This window comes from Helianthus annuus, chromosome 5 (genome assembly GCF_002127325.2).
Source record: "Helianthus annuus cultivar XRQ/B chromosome 5, HanXRQr2.0-SUNRISE, whole genome shotgun sequence".
Classification (NCBI taxonomy): domain Eukaryota; kingdom Viridiplantae; phylum Streptophyta; class Magnoliopsida; order Asterales; family Asteraceae; genus Helianthus; species Helianthus annuus.
In genome coordinates this window covers 175,748,914-175,759,497 of record NC_035437.2, presented here as the reverse complement: position 1 = coordinate 175,759,497, position 10,584 = coordinate 175,748,914, and the positions used below count along the sequence as shown (strand labels likewise).

General features: G+C 35.9%; 1 pseudogene; it reads left to right on the top strand.

Annotated features, from left to right (window-relative positions):
* Window positions 1-3,809: 3,809 nt before the first annotated feature.
* Window positions 3,810-9,620, top strand: LOC110942335 (annotated as a pseudogene).
* Window positions 9,621-10,584: the final 964 nt, after the last annotated feature.

Genomic DNA, 10,584 nt, shown 5'->3' with positions numbered 1-10,584 from the left:
AAAAGTTTGAGTTTACACGCAATAAATTTAGTTTTTGCTTAATAGTTTTCGCATGGTAAGCTGACAAACATTGTTGACTTATCGCAGGAAAGTTACGCAAAGTATATTATGCGAAGAAAGACCTTCATCAAAGTGCCCCATATTTGGTCTTCTCCCACCCCCATTATGTAACCATAATCTAAATGTTAAGCACATTTTGGAATGACAACTATTTTATATATCTCATAAAATAGAACAAAGGAGCCAACAAGTGATGGGGAGTCCAGAAAACAAAAAATCACATAATAGTGTCAAGCACATTGAAATCTCGTCATCTCACCCACTCGATACTTTTGAACGGGGTTCTATTCTTTATCCACATGTATGACTCCTCTTTTGTGTCTTCACGACTCTTTTAACATTGAAAGGCGTACCTTCAAAAACCGACGTATTTCTCGCCAAAAATTTCTTTGTTTTGTTTTTTAGGTAGCCCATGTGTCGATTAACATAATGATTATGAAAAAGTTGCAAGATAACATAATAATTTGAAAAAGTTAATCATTAAGAAATAGGACAAAACAATTCTTTCTTTACAGTGATGCTAGGTTAGAACCCCGTGTATTATACGGGTTGAATAAATGTAATTTTATATACCAAATAATAAAAAAAAATATATATCTTTAAAAATCTCATTTATTACAAGGGTTGAATAAAAGCAATTTTATATACCAAATAATAAAACAATATATATTTAAAAATCTCGTTTATTACATTGGTTGGATAAATGTAATTTTATATATTAAATAGTAAAAAAAATATAACTTTAAGAACCCCGTGTATTGTACGGGCTGAGTAATTTAATTTTATATATTAAATAATGAAAAAAATTACATTTTTAAGAATCTCATGTGTTATACGGGTTGAGCACATGTAACTTTATATACCAAACAATAAAAAGTTATATCTTTATAAGCCCTATGTATTATATGGATCGAATAAATCTAGTTTTATATACTACATAATAAAAAAAGTTATATTTTTAAAACCCCGTGTATTACACGAGTTGCATAAATGTAACTTTATATAGTAAAAAATAAAAATGTTATATCTTTAAAAAATATCATTTATTACACTGGTTGAATTAATTTAATAAAAATTTATATCTAAAAAAACTAACGGATATACTCGATATACGATGGATTGGGTGATTGCGGTGATGATTCTTATAAATGTCACGTAAACATAGTGATTACCGTATTTGAGTTGAGAATTGAACACGAAAAATAAAAGTATAGAACCAATAAACCTCTTTTAAACATTTTTTGAAATAGGTTTTATCCTTAACTACTTTAGTTTAATAATAGAGTAAATTACAAGTTTTGTCCTTTATGTATGTCCCAAATTGCAGGCGTTGTCCTTTGTCTATAAAATTGATGAGTTTTGTCCTTAATGTTTGCAAATCTTGCACGTTATGTCCTTTAGGCCAAACCCAGTTAGATTTTTTGGTTAAAACTGATCATGTGCAAGGCACATGAGGGTATAATAGTCTTTTTATCTCTATTATTTAAAAAAAAATCTGAAAATCAATATATATATATATATATATATATCTATATATATAGAATAAGTATAATGTACAAAACCGCTTATCATACATTATCGTACGCGACAATAACTATAACGTGCGTGATTATTTTTTTTGGCCAGTATAACGTGCGTGATTAACATACTCATGCGTGATTATCACCAAAAAATACATCCCATGCGTTATTATGTGTCTGATGCGTTATTATGTGTCTGATGCGTGATTAGGGCAATGATCCGACGGTTGCGCGCGTCACCTACATAATGTACGATAAGCCTTTTTGTATGTTAACCTTACTCTCTCTCTATATATATATATATATATATATATATATATATATATAACTTAGTCCATGTCTTTCTCTCTCTCCAAAAAGCTCCATTTTCCCTCTCTACTCCATCTCTACCATCTCTTTACCTGTCCTAGTTCCACCACCATCATCTTCCGCCATCACCATCACCATCACCACCACCTCACAAAACCGAACCCCCAACTCGGAAACACCTAACCACCACTATCCGCCACCAGAAACACCCACCACCACCTGTTAGACACCACCCAAACCCCCATCGCCGCTCAAATTTAATAATCCTTTCAACCCCCACAACCACCTCCACCACCACCCCAAGACACCTCCATCGAAAGTTTCTGCCACGTGGACCAAATCAACAACCACAGCCACCAAAACCATCATCTCTAAATCAACAACCGCCGCCACCACCGCCACCCATAATCATCTACAACCACCACCCTTTACCACAATCTCCAAATCAACTCAAACACCCCCAAAATAAAAAATCCCCAAAAAACCAACTCAACAAAAATATGATTCTGGACACTGTGATACCACCACCAATCAGTATCAAACATTTATAAATATCAAACATTTATAACGAAAGTGGATCAGGGAGATGTATTAACATTTTTTGACAAAACAAATGTCAACCTCTAGCCTACCCCACCGGTCACCACCATGACAAAGCATATGTATTCAAATGTGTAGAAAGAAAGAGTTACACTTAAAGGAAACAATCAAGAAGCACTAGAAGAGAGAGAAAGAAGCTTTAGAATCTTGAAGCACCAAACAATCGTGGCCGCCGCTTATCGTCACGGCGGAACCCTAGCCGCCGCCTAGGGTTTAGATCTGCGAAGGAGGTTGTGGTGGATTTTGGTCTGCAGCGGCGGAGGAGCACGGCGGCGGTTGTGGCGGTGATGGTGGTGGTGTGAAGGGGATGGTGGTGATGATTGTGGCACTGATGTTGGTGGATGTGAAGTTGAAGGGGATGGCGGCGGTTGTGGTGGGGAGTGAAGGTGGAGGTGAAGGGTATGGCGGCGGTGGTGGAGGTGAAGGGTATGGCGGTGGTGGTGGTGCATCTCCTCCGCAGATGGAGAGAGGAGAGAGAGAGAAGAGAGCGAGAGAGAGTGAGGGATGAAGAGAGAGTGCAGGTTTTAATATAAATTTTGATTTTCAGATTTTTTTAAATAATAGAGATAAAAAGACTATTATACCCTCATGTGCCTTGCACATGATCAGTTTTAACCAAGGTTAGTCGCTAGCGGGTCGGTGAGGTAGGGACTAGCGACTACTCGGGATTAATCGGATCAGACTTTTTATGTATAATTTTAAGTTTTTATACATATATACATATATTTTTATACGTAATTTTTTTAAGTGGATAAGTTTTGGCCGGAATCTGGGAGGTTTTGGGCGGAATATGTGTTTTTTTCCAATTTTTTCTGATTTTTTCAGATTTTTTTTGTTTTTTCCGATTTTTTCCGATTTTTCCCGACCGACTAGTCGCGATTAGGGCCGACTAGGCCGACTAGCGATTTTTTTACTGATTAGCTGAAAATTACTCAGTTGATGGGCGACTAGCGACTAGTCAGCGATTAATCGCTGGCTAGTCGCGATTTTTGCAACCATGGTTTTAACCAAAAAATCTAACTGGGTTTGGCCTAAAGGACATAACGTGCAAGATTTGCAAACATTAAGGACAAAACTCATCAATTTTAAAGACAAAGGATAGCGCCTGCAATTTGGGACATACATAAAGGACAAAACTTGTAATTTACTCTTTATTATATAGTATAGATTTATAATTATAATTATATATTATGTTATAACAAAAGGCAACTTGTTTATAATAATAAAGTGGACGGTTTGTTCTTGTTTGTAGTATTCTTTAAATTTAAATAATATTACTTTCTATAGAAAGACCATTAATTAGGTTTGGTCTTCTTTGTAGTATTCTTTAATTGTGGATGTTGTTACTTGCTAGCTAGTTTGATGGGAAACATATAGCAGTTGATCAGCTGAAAGTATTTGTGGACAAGATGAAGAAGCAAGTGATGTCTTATTGGTCGAATGAATCGGGATCCAAGGATAAGAAAGGAGATGAGTTTCAAATTGAATCAAAGGGACTCAGGTTATACAATACATGATTCACAAATCACACACTGAATATCAATTTTTGGTTTATGTTATGTTGATCTAATTAAAGTACTACCTCCTTAAAACTTTTAATTTATTGAATGTTACTTTTGATGTTGTTAAGAGTATCTGCTCATACTTGGAATGTTGAAGGGAAACTGCCACTAGAGGACCTGGATATTAGAGACTGGTTGGATATTGATAACCCTGCAGACATATATGTGATTGGGTAAGTTTATCTTTTTAGTTTAAATATAACTACAATAAAAATGGCGCCAGGTTAGGGGAGAGGCCGAATTACTTTTGTGATTTGATGTACGTAGTCTTACCCTACATGGCGCTGATGTGGCGAAGACGTGGTGCTTTAAAACCCCTAGGGGGTTTTATCTCACACCCCAACCTAAGACCACCCGTAGTGGGGTGTGGTTTTTAAAAAAAATTGAAAAAAAAAAGGCCCCAAAACGCCCCTCCCCCCACAACACCGGGCGTTATAAGGCGTTTTTTTTAAAGGTTTGCATGTTGGCGTTTTAAATAAAACGCTGAAGTGGTCAAATGAGCAAGTGCATGTTGCCAATGGGAGTGTTCTTCAGTCTGCCAAGGTTTGACTAGCCAATGGGAGTGTGAGTTTGCTTTTTTTTTTGTTTAATGATTGGTAGGGGCATTATTAGGCATTATGCCCACTACACCACTTTTGCAATAATGCCCATGCTGACTGGGATGCCACGTGTAGGATAATGCCCCATGGTGGGGGCATTATTTTTCTTAACCACTACACATAGTCTAAGGGTGACTTTTAAACAATCCAATCATTTCCGGTATTTAGCTATTTTTAAATTTACCAGTTTGACACGATAACAACAGATATACCCGAATTGACCTTCACATATATGTATATAACTAGTTTATGCCATGCCCACGTTGCGGGGCGCTAAATCGAATATTTTTCACTTTGATAACATGTACGTTTGTATTTCTGTTACCTGTACATGCTACTTATAACACGATCTAAAAAAATTACATCGGGACGTAGATACACTAAAATGCACCGACACCAAAAACTACCATAATACAGATTGGTATAACTTTATGAGAAATGTATATTTATATTTTTTGTGTATCAAAGTAGCTAACACGCTTGCATTTCCATGAAAAATGTAGTCTATGATGCACGCCAATATAGAAACCATGTTTTCCAGTTGTTATTTTAAGAGTTAATTACTGTTTTCTTCCCTGTGGTTTGTCAAAAATCACTATTTCAGTCCATTAGTTTAAAAATTGCGATTTCAGTCCCTGTAGTTTCACGTTCGTAACCATTTCAGTCCACCTCGTAACCATTTCAGTCCCTGTACTTAACAGAATAATGGATTGAAATCGTTATGAAAGTGAAACCACAAGAACTGAAATGGTTACGAAAGTGAAACCACAGGGATTGAAATCGCAATTTTTAAACTAATGGACTGAAATAGTGATTTTTAACAAACCACAGGGATGAAAACAGTAATTAACTCTTTAACTTTAAAATCATTATGTTTTACATACAAGCAAACTTACCTTTTTTTTTATTCTCAACAAGCATGCTTTTTTTGTAGTTTTCAGGAAATCATACCTTTAGAAGCTAGCTATGTTATTGGTTCTGAAGACACCTGTCCTATTCCAATATGGGAAAACATCATTCGCAAAACGCTAAACAATATTCAACCTATAAACACGATATTAGAAAGTGATAGCGACACTGAAGTGGCATTACGCACATCTAATGATTCTTCAACAACAGATTCTAAAGAAAATGTAGAAGATTCTTTCACAGATTCCAAATCACAATATGCCAAAATAGTAAGCAAGCAAATGGTTGGTATTTTTATTACCATTTGGGTCCATGGAAGCTTGAGGAAACATATACAAAATATAGATGTGTCAATCGTTGATGTCGGTCAAAAGGGCGTCGATAATAAGGTTTGTTTCTTCCTACGAAAATTTTAGTATAAGTTTTTCCAAAAAAAAAAAAAAAAAGATTATTAGGGGTGACAATGATTATGTGACATGAAGTAATTATAATACGTTAATTAGTTGTAATAATACAGTTTGTGAAAGATAGTGTGGCACATTTCAAGAACGTCGGGAGGAAAATGGTACAATTTTGAAATTTGGCCTGAAATGGCAAAAGTGAACAAACAGGGCCGTTCCAATGTTTTTGGAGACCCTAAGCGAATTATGAAGTTGGGGCCTTAATTTCACCCATAAACTCTCCTCCAATCCCGATAGACCCATCGCCATGGGCGATTACAGTTACTTATTTCGTCTAGTGATAGCCGATTGCTTAGAAATTGAAAGAAGGTTGCGATGGGAAGTGGGAACGATGATTGCGGTAGTATCTTAGGGACTTTAGGCCGCTGAATAATGATGATTAGGTCGATGGTTGTTGTGTTGTAATACATGGAAATTAATACGAAATGGGCTTTGAAACTGGGCCATTTTTTGCTAAACAATATTTACTTTGGGCTCTTTCAATAAAAAACTAGTTTAGTTTTGAAATAAACGTATTTGTTTATGCCTAATAAATATACTATGTATAAAAACTTGGAGGCCCTTATTTTTTGGTGGTCCTAGGCCCGTGCCTAGGTTAACAAAGCTATGGAGCCGGCCCTGTGAACAAACCACAGAGACGTAAATGGCACTTAACTCTAAGTAAAATGACCAAATATTACATAATCTTTACATAACTAGAAGTTGATTATTTGCAATGATTTTGTATTTCTTTTACAGGGTTCTGTCTCAGTGAGTATGTCTATATATCAGACAAATTTCTGTTTTATATGCACTCATTTAACGGCTGGTGAGACGGACATTGATATTGCTAAAAGGAATGTTGATGTGCAAGAAATATATAAAAGAACATGTTTTAATTCAATGTCAAAAGATGCACTTCCAAAGAGCATTATGGATCATGAGTAAGTTTATGTTACACTATAACACAATTTGACTCAATATACACATAATATTAAAAATGTAAGTTGCAACGATTGAACGATAGGAGTTAACAATTGCACAACACCCGATGGTTAGTATCTTGCATCGTGAATGTCACGACTCAGGTTCGATTTCAAGGAAAGCATGACTAGCCTTGGTGTTACTTAACGCTCATTTTCACTATAAAAACATTGCGACGTGACTATTAATGAGTTATAGTAAATATATTTAAAAACCAAACCTATAATGAGCGAATAACATCATTGCTGGTACCATAGTTATTAAAAGGCATCGCCTCTAGCGCCTAGGCCCATTTTTCAAGCGAGGTGAGGCAGTTGCGCTTTAAGTCGAGGAAATTGCGCTTTAATTCTCCAGGTGATGGTTCAGGCGCACATTCCGGCGAGATTCCTAGATTCCGGATAGTTTCCGACCAAATTCTCTAAATTCCGACAAGATTCTAGCTAGATTTCTAATTTTATCTAAGGAAAACTAGTTTTCTACACTAATGTTTTTAGAACTTTTGGTTTTAAATAGTTGATACATAGTTTTATATAATAGAATTTGTTTATTTTAGACTCTTTATTTTATTTGAAGAATAGTATTCTTTTTCTAATACATAATATATTTTTAACTCTTTTTTTTTCATTATGCGCTTAAGTTTTCTCAGGCCCTCGCTTTTTTTTTGCGCTTTGCGCCTAGGCCCCAGGCGAGGCCTATGCGTCTTGAGTGCGCTTAGCGCCTTTAATAACTATGGCCGGTACATGTATTATCAAAATCGGTATCGCTATTCGCTTTTTATATTTTCGACAAGCCGAATCGATAACGAACAAATTTTACCGTATGGCATGGGGGGAAACGACAAAACCTCCACCGCGGGGAAAAAACTAGTTGTTATTATTTGAAGTTCACTTATATTTGGTTACATGAAAACTGTTTTAATTTTTAGTTTCAAGGACATCTTACAATTTGAGTTTCTAATTTTCAGACGAATTTTATGGTTGGGAGATCTTAATTACCGACTTAGTTTGCCATATGAGGAAACGTGTGATTTGATTTCCAAAAATGCATGGCCCAAGCTGTTAGAAAGTGATCAGGTAATTAAGTTGTTATGATATGATTATATCTTAATTTTTTTAATAAAGCAATATAAAAAGTTAGTATAACACACATTTGAGAAATTTTGACTCATTTGGCATATTTGACTTGTTAGCAAAAACTAGGGCTGCAAACGAACCGAACGAACACGAACAAGACCTTGTTCGTGTTTGTTTGTTAAGAAATATATATGTTTACGAGCCGTTCACGAACACTTATCGAATGAGATTTTATGTTCGTGTTCGTTTGTTAAGGATATGAACTTGTTCGTGTTTGTTTGTTAATTTTAGTCAACAAACAAAAACGAAAGGATATGAACTTGTTCGTGTTTGTTTGTTAATTTTAGTCAACAAACAAAAACGAATATTGACGAACACAAATTAGCACAAACTAATATTCATGAACAAAAATTGAAACAAACGAACACAAACAATCGTTCATCAACAAAATATATAATACACTGACACTTATTAGATGTTTAATTTGTCGGAATTTTGAAGTATTTAAATAAATATAAAAACTAAAAACACTAATGAACCATTGAACACAAACGAACACGTTACGGAACGTTCACGAACATAAACGAACGAACACGACCTCTGTTCATGTTTGTTCATTTAACTAAACGAACGAAATTTCTTGTTCGTGTTCGTTTGTTTAATAAACGAACGAACAAAAACGAACTGTTCGCCGAACGGTTCACGAATTGTTCGCCGAACATTTGGTTCGTTTGCAGTCATACCCAAAATACTTGGATTTTACCCCCTTTTAACGTGTTAGCTAACAAAACACAGTGTGAATTGACACATATCATTTTCCTAATAAACTTGTACCTAACTAACACATATCATTTTTTACCTTATACTCATCAAATATTGTTCAATTAAAAACAATTACAATAAATTTGTAGCTAAAACTAGGAGGAGCGTTTGATGGGTGGACAGAAGGCGTTTTAAATTTTCCACCAACTTACAAATACGAGCCGAATTCAGATATATATTATGGCAAGGATCCTAAAAGTGGTAGGCGGAGGCGTACCCCCGCATGGTATGACCACAATTTAGAAATATATTTAACTTTCATGGTTATTTATTCTTATATCTTAATCTTTTGCTAAACCACATGTTCTCATAAGGTGTGACCGTATACTTTCATATGGGAAGGGGATACGACAACTAAGCTACAAACGGGCTGAGATTAGATTCTCAGACCATAGGCCTGTTTCTGCATCATATTTGACGGAAGTTAAAGCGTTTCCAATAAGAAAAACTACAGCGCGCCCTTACATTTAGTAATGCAAAGATGGAAAACTATGGATCAACCCGCGTGAAGTCAAAACATGTGAGGTAGCACGAAAGTGGAATAACTAACTGCTTCATTCACATGTTAACGTATGTTATCGAGTGAGGTGATCATATATTATTTGAGCTCAATATATTGGACTCAAAACTATATGTTATTTATCTATATATTGACATCTTGTTTGCTAATTGTGATTAAGGATTTGTGTTATGTAACAAAATTATCAATATATACACAAGTGAATACTGAATATTTTTAATATTTTCCTCTTAGATTATATATTATTTTTTCGATTTAATAATCAACATGAGGCCAACACATGGCTTGAATTCTGGGTTATATCTTCATAATTGAATTATGGGGTTCTAGTCCCTTATCTTCTGGGTTCGGCTACATCTCGCTCACACGGTTTCTGGAAACAATCGTCATTGTCGCATTCTAGGGTTCCACATATATGTTTTCACATGGCTTTACCCAACAAAAGTTCGAACTTACGCGCAACAAGTTTAGTTTTTGCTTGATAGTTTTCGCATGGTAACTGACACAAATAGTTGACTTATCGCACGAAAAAGTTACACATACGTATGCGAATAGTATGTGAATAATATACTTTAGCGTAATTGTTTAGAACGACTTGTTCTAACCCATTACCTGCCCGCAGACAGTGGCGGATCTTGCCCGTTGAACGTGCCAGGGCCGAAAGACACGGGCACTAAAAAAAACCCGGGCAAGCCCGGGCCAAACGTAGTATATATAAAAAATTTCGATCGAAATGCGGCAAATTAGCACTACGGCCGAAAAACTTGTCCGGGCCGTGGCCCTGCCAAAGCCCTATTAAGATCCGCCCATGCCCGCAGAGCAGCCCGTTTTCCAGGCATGATCACCACCATTGATTGTAAAGCTCAAAGAGCACGACTGCTTTGCTGTAAGAATTGATTCTGCAGCAAATCGATACATTGCATTTAACCAGAAGCTCAGCCCAACATAATGGCTACTTCGCATGTCCAGGAACTAACAGGATATGACATGACCTAGACCAACCGAAACACGTTTGAAAAACAAGTCCGCTACCCGCTCTGGTTTCTATAGGTTTGGTCTGACCCATAACCCATGAACGGGCCTACACACAAGTCCGAAAAAGTTCCTCAAAATTAAATAACTTTCAAGCCACACAAATAAACCCAATCGTGCACGCAATAAAACCAAGGAAGCTAAGGTAATTCTC